Source organism: Dama dama, chromosome 14 (genome assembly GCF_033118175.1).
Source record: "Dama dama isolate Ldn47 chromosome 14, ASM3311817v1, whole genome shotgun sequence".
Classification (NCBI taxonomy): Eukaryota; Metazoa; Chordata; class Mammalia; order Artiodactyla; family Cervidae; genus Dama; species Dama dama.
This window is the reverse complement of record NC_083694.1, coordinates 69,308,139-69,327,108: the sequence shown is the minus strand read 5'-3', so window position 1 is coordinate 69,327,108 and position 18,970 is coordinate 69,308,139. Positions and strand designations below refer to the sequence as shown.

At 35.7% G+C, this 18,970-nt stretch overlaps 1 protein-coding gene and 1 pseudogene across 1 annotated transcript in view; one reads left to right on the top strand and one right to left on the bottom strand.

Annotated features, from left to right (window-relative positions):
• Nucleotides 1–18,970, top strand: part of SYT14 (synaptotagmin 14) — a 177,748-nt gene that overhangs the window by 15,168 nt on the left and 143,610 nt on the right. The gene's annotated exons all lie outside the window — the stretch shown is intronic.
• LOC133069522 (cyclin-dependent kinase 1-like) overlaps nt 1–18,970 on the bottom strand; it is a 29,316-nt pseudogene that overhangs the window by 7,299 nt on the left and 3,047 nt on the right.

Here is an 18,970-nt window from a genome sequence, read left to right as displayed (position 1 = left end):
GTAGGCTTTTTGTGTCTGGCTTCTTAGCCAGTAAGTTGGTATATGCATGTTATTAATATTATTTTAATGAAGGAGTAGGGACAGCCCTTGAAACTTGCAGACTCTTAACAATGGGTCAGATGTGTTCTGTATATATGAATGTGGGAGGTATGCCCTGAGTTTCTGTCACTCATTTTTTTTAGTGGTTTGACACTCAGCATTTTGAATATATGAGAGCTACTAATGACTTGGCTCAACATGAATCTTCCACAGTGTTTTAGTAATTCATTTAAATGATGGGATATTTATAAAGGAAACACTTGGTTGATCTCTGAATAAGGGAGTGGCTCCCAGTATGGAAAATTTTGAGCACTAATTTTTGGATGTAGTCACATGAAGAGATCTGTGTTCAGTTTCCATGCAAATTCAGTAAAAATCATTTTTACATATTGTTAAATCAACACTCAAATACTAAAAATTATAATTTTTTGTGACTATTTCTATTTCTTTGTTGTGACTAAACAGTGTGTTGTAAATAATGTGCTTCTTTTCCTAGCATGTAATTTAGTTTGAATTTATCTTTTAAAAAATCTAGAGTTGTAATATAGTTCTCCTATGTATACTATTTTCATATTTTATGGCTCTTGGCTCGCTGTCTTTCCCTTTCATATAGCTCAGTGACTTCTAGGCAGTGCTAATAAGAGGTATTCTTGAGTTGAGGGGACCAGTAGATTTTTGTAGCTACTGTGTTAGAGTACATTTTAAGGTGTTCTTTTTTTTTTTCTGACTCAAGAATTTTTAATTAGATTGTGAATTTATAGAGCCTTGATGGTAACAAAGAATAGGGCTTTTGCTACTATAATTAACATGACATTTACATTTACAATTTAATGGAAGGTGGAAATCATGGAGCTGTATTTTCTTTGATTCATTCCCAGCTTCCTTGAACTTCTTAATGAGAGGTTTATGTGCACCCAGAGGGAAACGAGCCTAGCACATTGACTCATGCTTGCTATTTTTAGTTTTAAATTCCAAATTGAGGCTGCTGTAAGTTAATATCAATATTTAGTGAGTAAGGCAGCCCCTCCACAGTTGAAGGGGGAGGTTGAAGTTCAGGACTTACGGGGAAAGAATTTATTGTGAAGGTCACAGTGTTCTGAGAATCTGGAGTCCTTATTATAAAAATGGAGAGCACACTCAGGATGTAGACTGTGTGTGCCTCACTAGGTCCTTTCTGTCTGAAAGTACCGTTTTCTCTCTTATCCTTTTATTTCTTTTTCTATAGCCTGAATTAGTTGGAGTTTTGTGAGTATACAGCTAAGGTGTTTTGCAGAATGACTTTAAGGGACCAACTTCATGAGGTTAAAGCCTCTTTCCGTTTTTCTTAAACCCATATGTGTTATTCAGCTGTGTTACACACTCTTTAATAACTGACCCTGAAAATGGAAAGGAAGTTCATTTATTGGTACCAGGACAGAAGAACCAGAATGTTTTTAACTGCCCAGCCTGTGGTCCAAGGGACGAGGTCTAGGCCTACTCCAGCTCAGGATCGATGCCTCACTGATTTGAAGCTGAGATGCACAGGGCTCCTTTTTAATCCTCAGAGAAGATGATTAGAGATGAATTCTTGATGTCATTCTGAAGATTGATGTCAAATATACCAACCGCTACAGCCCTTTTCAGTGATAAGTGTCCGAACATTTTACAGAATGCTGCCCACATTATCAATTTAGTTTTGGTTTCTCTCTCCTAAGATGTTTTTCCATTAGAAGCAGAGCAGGGGAGAAGGGAGATTTTTGTTGTTGTTGTTCCTCTTATGGGTCTGTTTCATCCTAAGACTCAGGTGAAAGAATGGAATATATTGGCTTAAGCACTTTTTTATTTATATGAGTTTCTATATAAAGAGATATATATGGCTGGGTTGTTTTGAACAATAAATTTGATTTCTTAGTTATTTATACTGCCTTATGACCATTTTCAAGAAGAGAGAAAATACCTACAGAGGACAGTTTTCTGTGCATCAACTGAAATATGATTCATCTTTTCTACCTTTTAACCCCCAAAGTTAGATAAACACAAACAAACCTTTGAGAAATTTGTCCTCAAAGTGAGTCAGACAGATGGTGACTGTGGCTTACGTTTGGAGATGATTTCTCTAAAGAATTCATAGTTTAACTCAGTGAATCTCTAATTACTGTAAAATGCAGGCATCTTTAAACATTTAAGTCTTGAATCCACTTGCAGCTTTTTCAGTGTGAAGGACTCAGCTTTGATTAACCAGTTATTTGAATACTAATTATTGAATAATTCATCCTTGCTAATTTGATATACTTCTGTTATTATACACTAAATTAGTGTGTGTGTGTGTGTGTGGGTCAGTTTCTGTATTGAGATTTTTTTTCTTTTCTTTTCATTGATTTGTCTTTTCTAGAACCAGTGTGGATTGCCTTGGGTAATATGGACATTTTAACAATATTCTTCTGGTCCCTGAGCATAGTATATCTTTCTGTTTGTGTCATTTTCAGTTTCCTTCATCAGTATCATATAGTTTATAGTTTTCTGAGTAGTTTATGCCTCTTGGTTTGATTTCTTGCCAGGTATTTTATTCTTTATGATGCAATTGTAAATGAGGTTTGATTCTTAGATCCAGTTTCTGGCAGTTGTTAGTGTACATGCATTAGGTGCCCATAGATCTGTAATGGTTATTTTATGTATTTTCTTTTGAAACAATGACGAGGGAAATGAGTTATAAACCCAAAATGCAATAACTGGCTGTATTATTTATCTGTGTAGTTCCATTTACCCTGTATTGTTCAGTCTCATGGCTTCTAGTATTGTCCACTGTTTCTTTGTTTCAGCCTGAAGGACTTCCTTAGTATTTATTGTAGGACAGTTAGTTCTACTAGTAACATGCTCCATCAACTTTTATTTGTCTGGAAATGTCTTACTTTTTTATTCTTTCTTAAAAGATAATTTTTCTGTGTGTAAAATTCCTGGTTCACAGACTTTCTTTTTTTCCTTTCAGGACTTTAAATATGTTATCCTACTGCCCTCTGCCCTCCATGGTTTCTGATTTAAAAAAAAAAAGTTTTGTATGTAATGAGCTGTTTCTTTCTTCCTTTTTTCAAGACTTTGTTCGTGTGGGGCACTTTGCATTTATAGTGCTTGGAATTTCTTGATCTTCTTGGATGTTTACATTTATTTCAACAAATTTAGGGTGTTTGTGGCCATTATCTCTTCAAATATTTTTCTGTCCCTCTCTCTTCTCCTTTTGGGACTCCTGTAGTACATATATTTGTATGCTTGATGATATTCCCTAGGTCCTTTGGGCTTTGTTAATTTTTCTTCATTATTTTTCTGCTTCTCAAACTGAATACTTCCAGTTGTCTTATATCTCAGTCATCTTCATCATCAGAATTCTTGCTTGTTTCTTTTGATCAGTGTGTATATATTGACCCTCTATTTGTTAAACCATTACTCTCTGAATTTCCTTTAGTTCTTCTTGTTTCTTTTAGCTCACTGAGCATATTTAATACAGTTGATTTCTAATTTTTTACTAGCAGTTTTAATGTCTGGGTTTCTTAGAGATAGTTTTGAAATGTCAAAATATATATATATGTGTGTGTGTGTGTGTGTATATATTTTTTTTTTATGTGAACAGGACATACTTTCCTATTTCCTTGCTTTGTGATTCTTTGTTGGGAAGTGGGTATTTTGAATGCCATAATATGGCATGAAAATCAGATTCTCCTGCTCATCAGAGATTGCTGACTTTTGCCTGTTGGGTGCTGCAGTTAGACCTTATATGAAAAGTCTTTGTCCTTTCTTATGTGTGGTCACTGAATTTCCTTTTGCATTATATCTGTGGTCAGCCATGACCTCATAGAGGTTTTCTTAAATGTCTGGATCCAAAATGCCGAGCAAAACAAAGTTCTACCTGTCTAAATTTTTCAGTAGTTCCTGACAGGGATGTCAGTGTAGTCTGAGGGAGCCAAAACAAAGGCAAACATCTGTGCTGGTCCTTTAGGGAAGAGCTAGAATAACCAAAATGTGCAGCCCCAAATTTTCATAAGACAAAGTGCTTACTGCCAACCCTCCCAGCACCAGCCGGCTGCTCCAGGAGCATAAGCTGCCTTCCCCACCCAGGCAGGGCCAAGGATGAAGGGTTATAATTGGCTCGTACACTGCTGCTCTGCTGCCAAATTTCAGCAACCTCTTCTTCATCAGGTATGTCTCGGTTGCTGTAAGTGTCTGATTAGGTTGCGGAATTCAGAAATAGTTGACTTAAAAAGAAATTTAAAGTCTCACTGGGATATAATTTAGATACAGCACTGTATAAGTTTATGGTGTACAACATAATAATTCAGCTTTACATACATCGTGAGATGATTATCTCAATAAGTTTAGTACCTATTACCTCATGTAGGTACAGAAGTAAAGAAATAGAAAACAAAATTTTTTTGTTGAGGAATAGTTGGTTCTGATACTTTTTTCCAGTGTAATAGTTGTTTCAGTGCAGAAGCCAACCCTTGAAGCTTTCTACTCCATTTTCCATGATATTACTCTCGATTATCTTTTTAAAAAATTAATAAGATGAAACCTGTCTTTACCCATGCATTTGCCATTTCTAATGCCTTGTATTCCTTTCTGATACATCTCTGTTTCCATGTGGTATCATTTTCTTTTTGCTTAAAGGACTTTAACATTTCTCAAGTAGGTTTGCTAGTGATGAATTCTTTTCGCTTTTGAACGTCTCGCAGTTTAAAAACAATTTATTATTGTTATTTTACCTTTGTTTTTCAAAGATATTTTCACTGGTGAAGAATTCTAGGTTACTCACCTTTCCCCTTCTTTCAATGCTATAATGATGGTGCCCCACTTTTTCTAGCTTGCATTTGTTTCTAACAAATAATTTGTTGTTAACCTTATCTTTTTTCCTTTCTACATAATGTGTTATTTTTTTCTGGTTGCTTTTAAGATCTTAATAACGGTTTTTAAACAATTTGAATATGATATTCCTTTTTGTACCTTCATATTTTTTGTACTTGGGTTCAGTTAGCTTCTATAGTTTGTCATTTTCATTTAATTTGTAAAAATTTTGAACTTTATTTTTTCAAATGTTTTCTGAATTCTCGCTTCTCTGGCCTCTTTTTTTATGGACCCTAATTACGTATATATTTGTGCACCTTAAGTTGTCTCGCAGTTTACAGCCTTTCTGTTCATTTTAAAGAATTTTTTTTTCTTTGTTTTATTCAGTTACTTTCTATTGTTATGTCTTCAAGTTGGCTAATGTTTTATTTTTCAATATTTAATCTATTGTCAATCTTTTTACCTCTGATATTATAGTATTCATCTTTAGAAGGTTGATTTATGTTTTTAAAAACATATTATCAATGGTTCTTAATACTTTCTGTCTGTTTGCTAGCTTTTTGAACCCATGGGATACATTATAATAACTGTTAGTATTTGTGTCCAGTATTTCTCTTTAAGCATCTTTCCTGCAAGCATTGTCATTGCATAACTAATTGGCTGTAAGGCAGTTTTGCCATAAAGATAAAATAACTGGTTGGCTGTTTGGTTTCATTTCTCTATTAACGCCATGCACCCATTTTTATATTATATAAATCTTAGCCCTCATAATAGTCTATACAGTGACCAGTAGGTATGGTGATCTTAAAACAGTGAATGATAACAAACTATATATATTGAGTTGATAGAAAATATGGTGATAAAACATACTAGAAGTGTGAAATAAGAGAGGGTAGACCCAGATTGCATATTATACTAGGAAATAATGTATCAGTTTGCAGATGCTTCGGTGATCTGAACCTGCAGCAATGAACCCACGTTTCCCTTAGAAATTTGCAGTGTCTGTCAGCAGACATGAGACAGTATAAGAGGAGCAAGCTACAGTGTGGATGGCCTTCACGGAAATTCAAAGCTCAGTTTACAGATATGCATCCTAGTATTTGGAAACTGTTACTTCTCCTAATATAGAAAGAAATTTCATTGAAAAGGCAAAAGAGTAATGCCAACGAGGAGATGGATTAATAAGAGGAAAAAATGTATAAAATTCTGTGAATGAGAGACTTTGAGGATAGTGCTTGTTACAACTCATAAAATCAGTTATTTGTACAGCTTTGTTTGACTTTACACACATTTTAAATATATTCCACATTTTTATATTTTGTTACAGTTTCTTTTAATATATTCATTTCTTAATGTTTCGTTATGTACTTTTAAATGTCCCTCTTTTTTATTATTAATCTTTTACAGCAAAATTACCTTATGATCAACTAGGTATGTGATGAAAATATTCATGGCTGATATGTAGCAAAGATGCTTGTGGTGAAATTACCTGGAACCATATATCATGGTCTGCTAATTCTATCATTCTGAGTCAATTTTGATTGTTTTTTTTCTTTTAATTTTCACCTCCTCTTCTTTGCATACCTAATAATTTTTTATTCAATGCTAGATATTGTGCAGTTTTCCTTGTTGCATGTTGGCTATTTTGTTTATTTTTTTGAATTTTGTTATGAATTAGACTGTTACTTGGAAACAGCTTGTTTGTTTTGGTCTTCTTTTAAATATTGTTTAGTGAGATCATACCTGCATTTACTGTAGAGTTTAATTTTTCCTCACCTTTGGGCAAGATATTCTAGAACTCGAATCAGTGCCCTGTAGGTTTGGTGTCTCATTTTGGATCTTGAAAATAGGCCCTATTTCTGTGCTGTGTGATATTTGACGACTTTGGTCTTTAATCCTTTTGGAGGAGTCTTTTCCCAGCCTCTGGTGGTTTTCTCACAGGAGTGTCTTGAGCAGTACTCAGCTGTATTCTCACTTACAGGCGACTCAGCATGGCTCTCTGGAGTTCCTTCTGCACAGCTTTCGTGCTGGCTCAGACGGGAAAGAATCTGCCTGCAATGTGGGAGACCTGGGTTCGATCCTTGGGTTGGGAAGATCCCCAGGAGAAGGGAATGGCAACCCACTCCAGTGTTCTTGTCATGGACAGAGGAGCCTGGTGGGCTTCAGTCCATGGGGTCGCGAAGAATCGGACACAGCTGAGCGACTAACCCTTTCTGTTCTCTGGTGCTCAGCTGGGCAAGCTCTGGCCCCCTTGGCCTCCTTTGGTTCCCGCGTTCATCTCCTCGGCTCAGGGAGGCCACTGGGCTCTGCTTGGCTTCCCTTTCTCTTGGCCGCAGCCTGGAAACGTCCTCCAGGCAGTGAGCTTGGAAAATAATAATTATCACTGTTTTCCTTTCTCCATGGTCACTGCGCTTCCCTGCCTGTGTCCAGTGTCTTTCATATAGTTTGTCTCATGTTGCAGCGTTTTCAGGTAGTAGGGTCAATCGTATCCTTGTTACTCTGTCTTAATTGGAATTGGAAAAAGCAGTGAGCAGAATAGGGCAGTTTTTGTGTGTCTGAATAATAGATAAAAAGATATGGAGCAGAGGGTATCAGGGTAGAGACTAGGAAGCTACACTTTAAATTGATAGAAATTTAGAGAGCCCTAGATTAGAGAATAAAATATGATGAAATTTGGTTAAGAACAGTCGACAGAAATTATTGTGAGGAATTTGGAACTGGACAGTGTAAGGTTTATGAAAGAAAAGAAGTAGAAAAAAATAAAGGTAGAAAATTAGTCTTATCTTCTATTTGTCTTAAGGGAAGACATTCTCTAGCCATTTGACATTTAACTTTTGAATAGTTGTCTTAGAACATTCCAGTTTGATTTCTGAATGGACTTATTTTTTTTAAATTGTCATGTTGCAGAAAGGGTGATACTGATGTAATTGTTTAATTATTTTTCTTAGTTTGAAAACTTAAAATTTAATAATGACAAAAGATAACATGTATGATATTTACTTAAAAGATAAATATGTTTTATAATACTTTCTAAACACAATGGGGAAGATTACAGTTATATTAACTAGTAGATATGTGGTGCCATCTAATGGCTAATATGAAGATCTGTTTGGTAAATAATGCTTAAGTTTGTTTTCTGCTGTATCAATTTTAGCACTGAACGCTCTGGTGCTTTTAAAGTCAAAGATGCAGTTTTAATTTAAATGCTAAGGTATATGTATAATTTCAGTTTATAGTATCTTTAAAATTCTACCACATCAGTGTGATTTGTCATCACATGTACAAACATATTTATGCAATTTGCATATTTTATAATATATCCATATAAAACCAGTTTTAATAAGCACATCAAGTTTGCACATCTTTCCATCTGCTGTCTTCTTTAGTTCTTGCCCCCTTTCCCTGGTCCCAGTATGTGCTTAGAAATTATTGCCTTGTGGAAGTTCACTATTATTGTAACACAATTCATTCTTCTTCCCGTCCTGTCTCATTACATTTTATAAAATATATCCAGCATATGAGAATAATAGAGGAGACTGGCGATTTTTAAGTGGTTCTCCGAATTCTCAGAGGTTCTGTGTAGTCTCTCTAGGGGCTGGCATGGAGGTGGCAGAGGTTGAAAAATTTGCATTTGAAGGCTCTGGAAGTTTGAAGAAGACTGTTCAACTCTATTTAGCCCAGTTTTTCCTAAATGTATTTTATGACAGAACCTTTGCCATTCTTTTCTTGCAAATAACACATATTAAAATCCTGTTATCTTGTGCTCTTTAGATCAGATTTTAGAAATTGTTCTGTATTGCCTTTATAAGAATAAAAGGATCCTGTGTGTGTGTGGGGGGGTGTGTATTATATGTATATTATATATATATAATTTCATTATATATAGTTTCAATATACATTTATATAATGAAATACAGTAGCTTTTATCCTGGTCATCTAATCTAATAACATTTGCTCATTATCAGTAATTTAGAAAATACAGAGAATTGTTTAGAAAATATATAGCACATAATTCTACCCTCCACAATAACAATTAATATTTCAATAATTATCATATAATTTTTTAATTTAAATATATACATAGTTTAAACAAGATAGGTATCACTCTATGGATTATGCCCAGAATTTTTCTAACCTAATGTAACATTGAATATTTTTCTACATTAGCAACCATTTTTCAATTTATTTTCTTACTGTTTATCTAATTTTTAATGATAATATAGTGTTCCATTGTATGGGAATACTACTATTTATTAACCAATCTCCTATTTCTGGATTTTTTAAATGTACAAATTTATGTTATTACAAATAATATTTTTGAATAGAAACATTTATAGTGTTTTCAGTAGCTTTGATTATTTCCTTAGAAAAAAGTAATTTTTACATTGACACAAAATTCCTGGAAATAGATTATCAGTGTCAAAGAATATCCTGATTTTTAAGGTATTTTTAAAAGTTTATAGCTGATTTCATTAATAATAATCACATACAAGATTATTTCCTCATTTCTTTGTTTAAAAAGCTTTGTCAAATTGGTATGTTGCTTTATCCTCCCTTTCTCTGTTTTACCATGAGTACGGATATTTTTCATGTTATTTTTTTTTCCTGTTGTCTTTAATGAAAAATCCATGTGTCTAAATTGAACTTTTAGTATTAGATCCCTTCCATAGCCTGCTATGCAGTTTTTCTGAGTAGCCTTCCTTTTATTTTTGTAGCTACCAAGACTGCTGAATTAGTTTGTCCCAGATGGACTAGTCATCTAGGCATTTGATTTAAGAATAGAAAACAGCATTACTTGATAGATTATATTTAACTTTATGACAGAAAATCCTACAGTAGGAGAGTGTGGCTTGAAATAACACAGTGACCAAAGTGTTCCACAGTGACGTGTGCGCCTCAGTCTTCAGAGTAGGTGGGAAATTTAGGCACAAAAGATTTAATTTGAGGGATTGTTCACAAAGAAATTCCTTGGTAAGACAGGAGTGGCTTAACCAGACCCAAAGGAGAATTTAGTTCTAATTCTCTTAATTTTCTTTTGTTGCCCTTGCATAGATCAGCTGGATTACATTCACCAGTGACTTCTGGAATATACACAAAGAGTCTTAGGATATTTTTCAGTTTAATGATAATTTACAGTTGTTTGGTGAATGTCTATTTGAAATTGCTCTTGTAGGTTTCAGTTCAGTTCAGTTCAGTTCAGTCACTCAGTCGTGTCCGACTCTTTGTGACCCCATGAATCGCAGCACGCCAGGCCTCCCTGTCCATCACCAACTCCTGGAGTTTACTCAAATTCATGTCCATCGAGTCGGTGCTGCCATCCAGCCATCTCATCCTCTGTCATCCCCTTCTCTTCCTGCCCCCAACCCCTCCCAGCATCAGGGTCTTTTAGTTTATTAAAAATATCAAGTGTGTGTTAAGAGTGGTAACTTCTCTCTCTCTCTTCTTTTGCCATATCTTAATTTTTGCTGTCCTCTTCATTGTATAATTTTGAATTTTGATTATAGTATTTTTGATGCATAGAATTTTTATATTTGTATGTAGGAAAAAAGTATTAATCATTTTTATTTATGGGTTTTTGTTTTGCTTTTGTAAATTTTATCCAAAATCAAAATTCAAAAAAATAAATAAATAAAATAAATTAAAAAAAATAAAATCAAAATTCATTTAAACTTAAACATTTTTTCAAATAGCTAATATGTATGTGAAATCCCTGTATCTATACCCAGAGATGACAATATTGCTAATTGAATAACCTCTGAATCTATTTTTTCTTCACTGATTTGAGACAACTTTCTTTATCATATTCTGGCTCACTCTGTATACAAATATACTCAACTTTTTATATGGTTTCATTATTCTGTCTATTCTTATGTTAATCTTGGTAATTATTTTAATATCTGGTTTAGTGAAATCTCATTATGCATCTCTTTAAACACTTTCTCTCTAAACCGTCCCATAAATTCTTAACCAAAAAAACCCCTCTTATATTAATAAATACATCTTCATAATGACCTGAATGAATATCCTTAATGCCTAGCAATCACTACTCTATTTTTTAACTCTATGATTTTGTAATTTTAATATGCTATATAAGTAGAGTTATATAATATGTGACCTTTTGAGACTGGATTTTTTCGCTTAGCATAATGCCCTTGAATTCCACCCAAGTTGTTGCATGTATCAGTAATTTGCTGCTTTTTACTGCTGAGAGTATTTCATGGTGTCAGTGTACCACCGTCTGTTTAAATATTCACTTGTTGAAGGACAGTCGTGTGCTTTCCATTGGGGGGGTATTACACATAAAACTCTTATAAAATTTTGTGTACAGGTTTTTGTGTGGCTGTTGTGAGAGTTAATTTTATGTGTCATCTTGGCCAGGGTATAGTGCTGTTTGGTCAAGCATCAGTCTAAATGTTTCTCTGATGTATTTTTTAGATATGACTGACCTTTAAGCCAGTAATTTTTTGAGCAAAGCATATTACCCTACATAATACAGATAAGCTTCATCTAATCAGTTGAAGGCCTTCAAAGGAAAGGCTGAGATTCAGCCGAAAAGGAAGGGTTTCTGTCTATAGATGGCAAGACTACATCATCAACTCTTCCCTGGGTCTTCAGCCTGCTGGCCTGTTCTTAATGTTTCATATTTGCCAGCCCTGACAGTCATACGGCCCAGTTTCTCAAAATAAATCTTTCCCCCTCCCCTTCTTCCCTCCCACCCTCTCTCCTCTTTGTTCTGTTTCTCTGGAGAACCCTAATACAGATTTTGTTACTGAGAGTACTTTTAAAGGAAGAGTATCTTAAGAATGCATTTTCCAAATTTCTTCTGGGATTTCTCCAACTGGTCCCTTGATCTGATTTGATTTAAAGGTGCTGATTCTGTTCTAAGTGGTAAGGAGAGTACTGGTTGTCCATGGCCTGGTGTGGCAATAGTGATAGGCACAACATCAGCAGTGGATACTCCTAATCAAATACTTTTTAAGAGATGAGATTGTGGGTGACCATGTATTTTGACACCTGGTAACATATTTTCAGAATAACAAGTTTCATGAACATGGCCAGGGAGAAAAAGGTGAACATAGGGACTTGAATTCCCAGCTCATAAATCACCTGAAAATTTCTCTGTCTTCCCCTAAAGAGAGCCTTATCTCTTGTAGTTCAGAGAACTGAGACGGCTGGAAATGAAATCCAAAGTCTCTTCCTCAGAATGGCTAAATTACAATGCAAACCGGATCCCCAGCTTTGTAGGATGTCTGCTGTTGAAATGAGGGTGTTGATTGGGGGGGATGGCTTCCTGAAAATTGGAATGGTGACACATGGGAAGAGCCTGATGAGTTTGGAGTAAGCGTGACATGCCCAAGGAAGCTGCAATGCCCTCCTCTGAGACAGATGCTTTGTGACACACTCCTGATTCTCCTTAAAGCCCTCCTCCACCATCCCTCTGTCTTTCTGGACCTGAGTGGACTGGAGTCTTAGCTGCCTTGGACATGAAGTGCAAAGAGTGACTCCTGAGGAGTTGTTCCATAATCCAGAAGAACTGCTTGATTTTTTTTCCAATTTATATAGACAGAAACCTGGGAAATGTGTCTGGGAATGACTGTTAAGGGTGTGGCATAGTGGCAGATTAGCAGTTCCCAACCTTTTTTGGTGCCAGTGACTGGTTTCATGGTAGACAATTTTTCCACAGACTGGAAGCAGGGGGATGGTTTTGGGATGATTCAAGTGCATTACATTTATTGTGCACTGTACTTCTGTATTATTGCATTGTGATATATAATGAAATAATTATATGACTCACCATAATGTGCAATTAGTAGCAGCCCTGAGCAAAATTTTCCTGCAGCTGGACAATCCCACTTGGGGGTGATAGGAGACAGCGACATTCCAAGTGTGTTGCTTATGTTCAGTCTATAATCTCGTTTTGGTTGCTGTCGCTGCAGAAAACCCTGCTTCACAAAGATAGGATGTTGGTCATGGAAGCAGATTTTTCAGTGCTTTTGTGGCCATCTCAAGATAGTCTTCCTTGGCTTGAATCCTGAAATTACAGAGATTTAAGGTTGTCTCAGACATACTTTTAAGACCACCATCATTTGCAATCTCAAGCAGTTGATCCTCTTCTAGCAGTCATTCAGTTCACCTGGCTTATTAATAAGTGTTGTCAGATCCATTCCTTCCCAGTTTGGGGATCTTTTGTGGCTGGGAAGTAATGCTCAAACTCTTTTGAAAGCTGAGATAAGTTATCATGCACCAGTTGGGAGAAAGAAGGCCCTGGCTCAGTCCCTTTCAAAATCTCTGCAACGTTTGAAACATATCAAAAATCCCAGTGTTCACTTGTTGCCACCATGATTCCTGGAAAAGGAAATGGCAACCCACTCCAGTTTGTTTGTCTGAAAAATCTCACGGACAGAGGAGCCTGGCAAGTTACAATCCAAAGGGTCACAGAGAGTCCAACATGACCGAGCACCTAAACACACATAGAGATACTAAAAAATAAACAAAAACAGTGCTTTAGTTAAGGTAATTATTTTATACTTAAAAAAATTTTTATGCTTATTTTGTAGATGTTTGGAAATGTAGCTGTGCTGAGGTATACAAAGTATTTGCCTTTAAAAATTTAAATATCTTCCCTACCTATGGTTATGTCTGTGTTCTGTATTCTGTGTTTGTAAACAGTATGTTGGTTCAGATAATGAGATCTGAGTTAAAAAAAATCTTTTGTTTGAATCTTGATTCTGCCACTTAACATCTCTGTGAATTTTAAATTATTCAATCCATCAAGTTTCAGTTTCCTTTTCTTCAAGGGTAGCGTTATAGAATGTGACTGGAAATATTCCCTGTAAAATATGGCATAGGAAGCCTTGAATTAGTGGTTTTTCTTTTTTTTTTTCCCCTTTTCATGCCACAGGGCATGCAAGAACTCAGTTACCTGCTAAGGGATGGAACCCACGCCCCCTGCATCGGAAGTGTGCAGACCTCACCACTGGGCCACCACAGAATTCCCTGAATTAGTGTTAGTTTTATTGTAATTATTGATTAGACTTACTAAAGGTGTGTATAATTTATTTTAATTCTCCACCCCCACCAAATGTAAGAAAAAATTCTTAAATTCTTGTATTTTTTTTTTCTTGTATTGTTTTTAATTTTAAGTAATTGATGCTTTTATCTCTATTATTTCTACTGCTTTCTTTAGGACTATTTTATGCCTTCTTTTTAAAACTTCTTTAATTGAATGTTTCATCCTTTTAAGATTTAAAAAAACACAGCATTTAAGACCGAATTACACTTTCATTAGCTGCCAAGTACTATCAAGATATTAGTGAAAATACAAGAGATGGAATATCAGACTCATTTTCACTGGAACTCAAGGAGACTAGAAATTGAACATTGTTTTGAATATGAGATAACCTAACTGCTTTAATAAGAATCCGATGGCATAATAGAAGGCTTAGTTTTCACTTGTTAAAAACTTTACACTGCTGATATTTATCTTGCATGTATTATGACATTATTTTACATTTTTGCCTAGCACATTTGATTAAGCCAAAATTTTCATTAACCTTTATCAGCGTTTGGCTCCTAGTGGGATCATAACTTGCCATTATCTATGTTGAACTTCATTTTGTTTTGATGTATTATTTCTTTAGTATTTTGAGATTCCTCATGTATCTTTCTTTTAATGAATTAGCCACCATCCCCACATAACGTTCCTAACATCATCTACAAAATTAATGAACAATATTTTCAGTTCCTTCATTCAGTTTATTGCTAAAGGTATGAAATAACAGTTTATAGAGTTATTTTCCTTAAGCTGATTTAAAGTGAAAGTCGCTCAGTTGTGTCCAACTCTTTGTGACCCCCATGAACTGTAGCCTGCCAGGCTCCTTTGTCCATGGAATTCTCCAGGCCAGAATACTGGAGTGGGTAGCTGTTCCCTTTTCCCAGGTATCTTCCCAACCCAGGGATCAAACCAGGTCTCCTGCATTGCAGGCAGATTCTTTATTTTATTTTAAATTAATTAATTTATTTTAATTGGAGGCTAATTACTTTACAATATTGTAGTGGTTTTTACCATACATGGACATGAATCAGCCACGGGCACACATGTGTTCCCCATCCAGAACCCCCCTCTCTCCTCCCTCCCCATCCCATCCCCCAGGGTCATCCCAGTGCACCAGCCATGAAAACCCTGTCTCATGCATCGGACCTGGACCAGCAATCCACTTCATATATGATAATATACATATTTCAATGCTACCCTCTCAGATCATCCCACCCTCGCCTTCTCCCACAGAGCCCAAAAGTCTGTTCTTTACATCTGTGTCTCTTTGCTGTCTCGCACATAGGGGTCATCATTACCATCTTTCTGAATTCCATATATATGCATTAGTATACTGTATTGGTGTTTGACTTACTTCACTTTGTATAATAGGCTCTGGTTTCATCCACCTCATTAGAACTGATTCAAATGAATTCTTTTTAATGGCTGAGTAAGATTCCATTGTGTATATGTACCACAGCTTTCTTATCCATTCGTCTGCCGATGGACATCTAGGTTGCCTCCATGTCCTGGCTATTGTAAACAGTGCTGCGATGAACATTGGGGTACACTAGTCTCTTTCAGATCTGGTTTCCTCGGTGTGTGTGCCCAGCAGTGGGACTGCTGGGTCATATGGCAGTTCTGTTTCCAGTCTGAGCCACCAGGGAAGCCCTTAAGCTGAGACCAAGTCATTGAGTTTTAGATGTAATCTTCCATCCTTTTGAGTAGATTTGTTCTTCCTGTCTTTGTCCATATCTATATCTCAACACTCAGTCATGCCCGCAGTTCCCTGGTCTTAGGTTGCTGGGCCAGAAAAAGAGAATATTCAGTTAGGGAGTGACTTACATGTTCTCTTTTGACAGTAGATCGAGTCTCCAATGAGGGCAGTTGTGATGAACCAGAGAGGTTGGCACAAGGCAAAAAAGCAAAGCTGGCTCTAATATTAGCACTTGCCTGAGAGATGGCCTGAGTGGTATGACCTGCCCTGAAGCCTAGTCACTTACTTTCTAGACTTTCCGATTTTCATCTAGAACCTAGATTCTGTCTGTAAGTTTGTAGATTAAATTAAAAATTTCATTTTAGAGGAAACTGTGAGATTTTCCCAAGAATGCTAGACATGGTATGTGTTTTTTTGTCTACATAACTAGTCATTCTTTAACAGAAAGAAATCAACAACTCATACTGAAATAAAGATTATTTAGAGACATAAAGATTATTTAGTGTCACATGTTTTTCTGGATAATTAAAAGTTGGTATTTTGATAACTTGTATTAATCTTTTCTAGTGTCACTGCCATGGTTGTCCTTAAAAAATAATAGCACTTGGCATTTTAACCCACAGACTATATTTCATTTACCTGAATATCAGTGGGATCGTCATAGAAGAAAGATCACTTGTCAAAGCATGTGAATGGCTTGCTAGCTTGTATATGTGTTCACAAAATCCTTAAGTAGTTTATATTTTGCCAGAAGATTGTGATATCCTGCCGTGGATTGGAAGGTCCTCTCATTGGAAATAGGAGCATTAATGGATCAAGTACAAGAAAAGTATTTTAAAAATTAATATAGGACCTTATATATGTGTTGCTGCATTTACTAGTTTAGGTATTTGAGACAGCCTGAAAGGTAGGCTCCAAAAAGTACCTCTTTCTTCTAGTCTGTTAGCTGAGGCATCTAGTATGTCTCGTTATCACTGTTTTTTAGCTTGGATTGCTGAAATTGCAAAATGTGTTTTACTAGTCCACTTGCATCCTTATTTCTATACCAGAGTGAACTTATCACATGGTACTCAGTAATGTCTGGTTCTTCGCGACCCCATGGACTGAAACCTGCCAGACTCTTCTGTCCATGGAATTTTCTAGGCAAGAATACTGGAATGAGTGGCCATGTTTCTTCTCCAGAGGATCTTCCTGACCCAGGGATGAACCCACATCTCGTGTATCTCCCGTATTGGCAGGTGGACTCTTTACTACCTGCACCACCTGGGAAGCCTCTTAGAGGCCCCATTGATTTCAGGATAAAGTTCAGATTGCTCAACAATCTTTACGGAGTCTTTCATGATTTTGGCCTTGCTCTCTATCTAGCTTTATCTCTACACACTTTATAGTTTTTATTCTATTCTCTTAAAATGTATTTCTCTCTTTTCTGTATGAGGGGTTTTTTTAAACCATAAGTACTCCTTTTTTCTCTTTGCTCTGTCTCTTCTTCTTTCTTGTTCTAGAATCTTTATATCTTCATATTTTAGTTTAGGAGTCATTTCCTCCAGGAAGTCTCTATCTCCCAAGTCAAGGTTAGGTGCCCCTATAGTGCTTACATTGTTAAGTCTCTGGGTTCAGGAGCCACATTTGTCTTATTCGGGCTTTCATTCCTATTGCTTACTGACTGAAACTAGTCGCTACTTTAATGATTTGAAGATTGGATCCACAACCTCTAAGGACCAAGACTAAAACTCCTGTCTGTGGCATCTGCTCCAACACAAGGTTTCATTTATGCAAGATGAGTCAGTTCTGGAGATTGAACGCATAGCAGTGTGACTGAAATTATTGTTACTGTGTTGTATACCTGGCAAGAGATCATAATGTGTTCTCACCACAAATACCCACAAAAGATGATGACTGTCTGAGGTGATGGATGTATCAATTAGCTCGATTGTGGTGAATATTCATAGTTGTACCTTAAATATATACAGTTTTCAGTTGTCAACTGTGCCTCAGTAAAGTTGGAAAAAATATAATATGAAAAAATTTAAAGAAGAGAACTAGTTGACATAATATTAAAATATAGGAGGAAGTTCTTAGATGTGAAAGAACCTGGTTTGTATTTATCAAAATTTAATGGTTTAGAATTAAAATCTGAAATAAGCATATCTGAAACTATTTGACGTGAGTTTGGCTTTAACTAGAAGGATTTTCCTGCAGTTGGTGTTGTGTTGAAGTTTCAGAATCTTGTCAATGAAGATCTTACTGAAAAGGAAGGGCAAATAATCATTGAAGAAGTAAAAGGAGAAGTGACCTTATCTGTTGTCCATACCATTTGAGATTCAGATAACTTTGGAGGAATTCATACACATTGAATAGAGAAAAAATTTGAAGCAGGTTAACTCTTCTTTGTCGTTTAAAAGAATGTGTATGCTTTGCTGTTGGGTGATTTACCAGGAAAAAAGTTTTTCATTGGAATTATAATTTTGAAGCCTCAGTCAAGACTGCCCTTGAAGAAGCAAGTCTGCTCTTTCAGACATAGAGCTTGATTTATTATTAACAAGTATTTGCTTTAAATATATTATCCTAAGTGTAGTAACTATACAGTGGAAGTGAGAAATAGATTTAAGGGACTAGATCTGATAGAGTGCCTGGACTGAGCAACTGAACTGAACTGAAGTGTAGTAAGTAGCCCAAGTATTAAGTGTAAAGCCTAAGTATTATTATTATTAAGCCTAAGTATTAAGTGTAAAGTTTAAATATATATTTGGTGTTCCATAATTCATAAATGTTTGTTTTCTTTTTTTCAGTTTTTAAAAAAATTTAGTATTTTTTGCTGTTTCGGTATTTGAATGAAATTTCAATTTACTGCATGTTACTTAGAGGAAATACAGATTTAATTTACTGACGGTTTGACGTTTGAAACAAGTTGGGTAGCGTCTGTTTTATCAGCCTTGCCAGGTGACTGTCTCCCAGAGGGGAGTTTTGTTTGATCCTTGTCAGTGTCCCACGTTCCTGCCATCACTGCCTTCCCCCTGTTGTCCCTTTAAATTACTCAGCAGCCAGATATGTCACGTGTGAGTACATGTTTTTTTAGTGATTCTTTTTAAATAAATTCTAGAGTTATAGATGCGTATTATTCCTTTCTTTGATTTATATGTCATTCTTTCAGTTTTTCATCATTTACCTTATAATATAAAAATTTCACAGAAGTTTTTATTTGTGGGAGTAACTGAGATGTTACAGAAGGAAATTTAAGCAAAACATCAAATTAATCTTTTATCTCCCTACATTGCTTCTTGGATCTCTGATAGGTGATCTGTTTTATGTCTAAACCAGAGAAAAATCAATGGAGGAGTTTTTCTGATTAAAATCTGGGAAAACATTTGGGG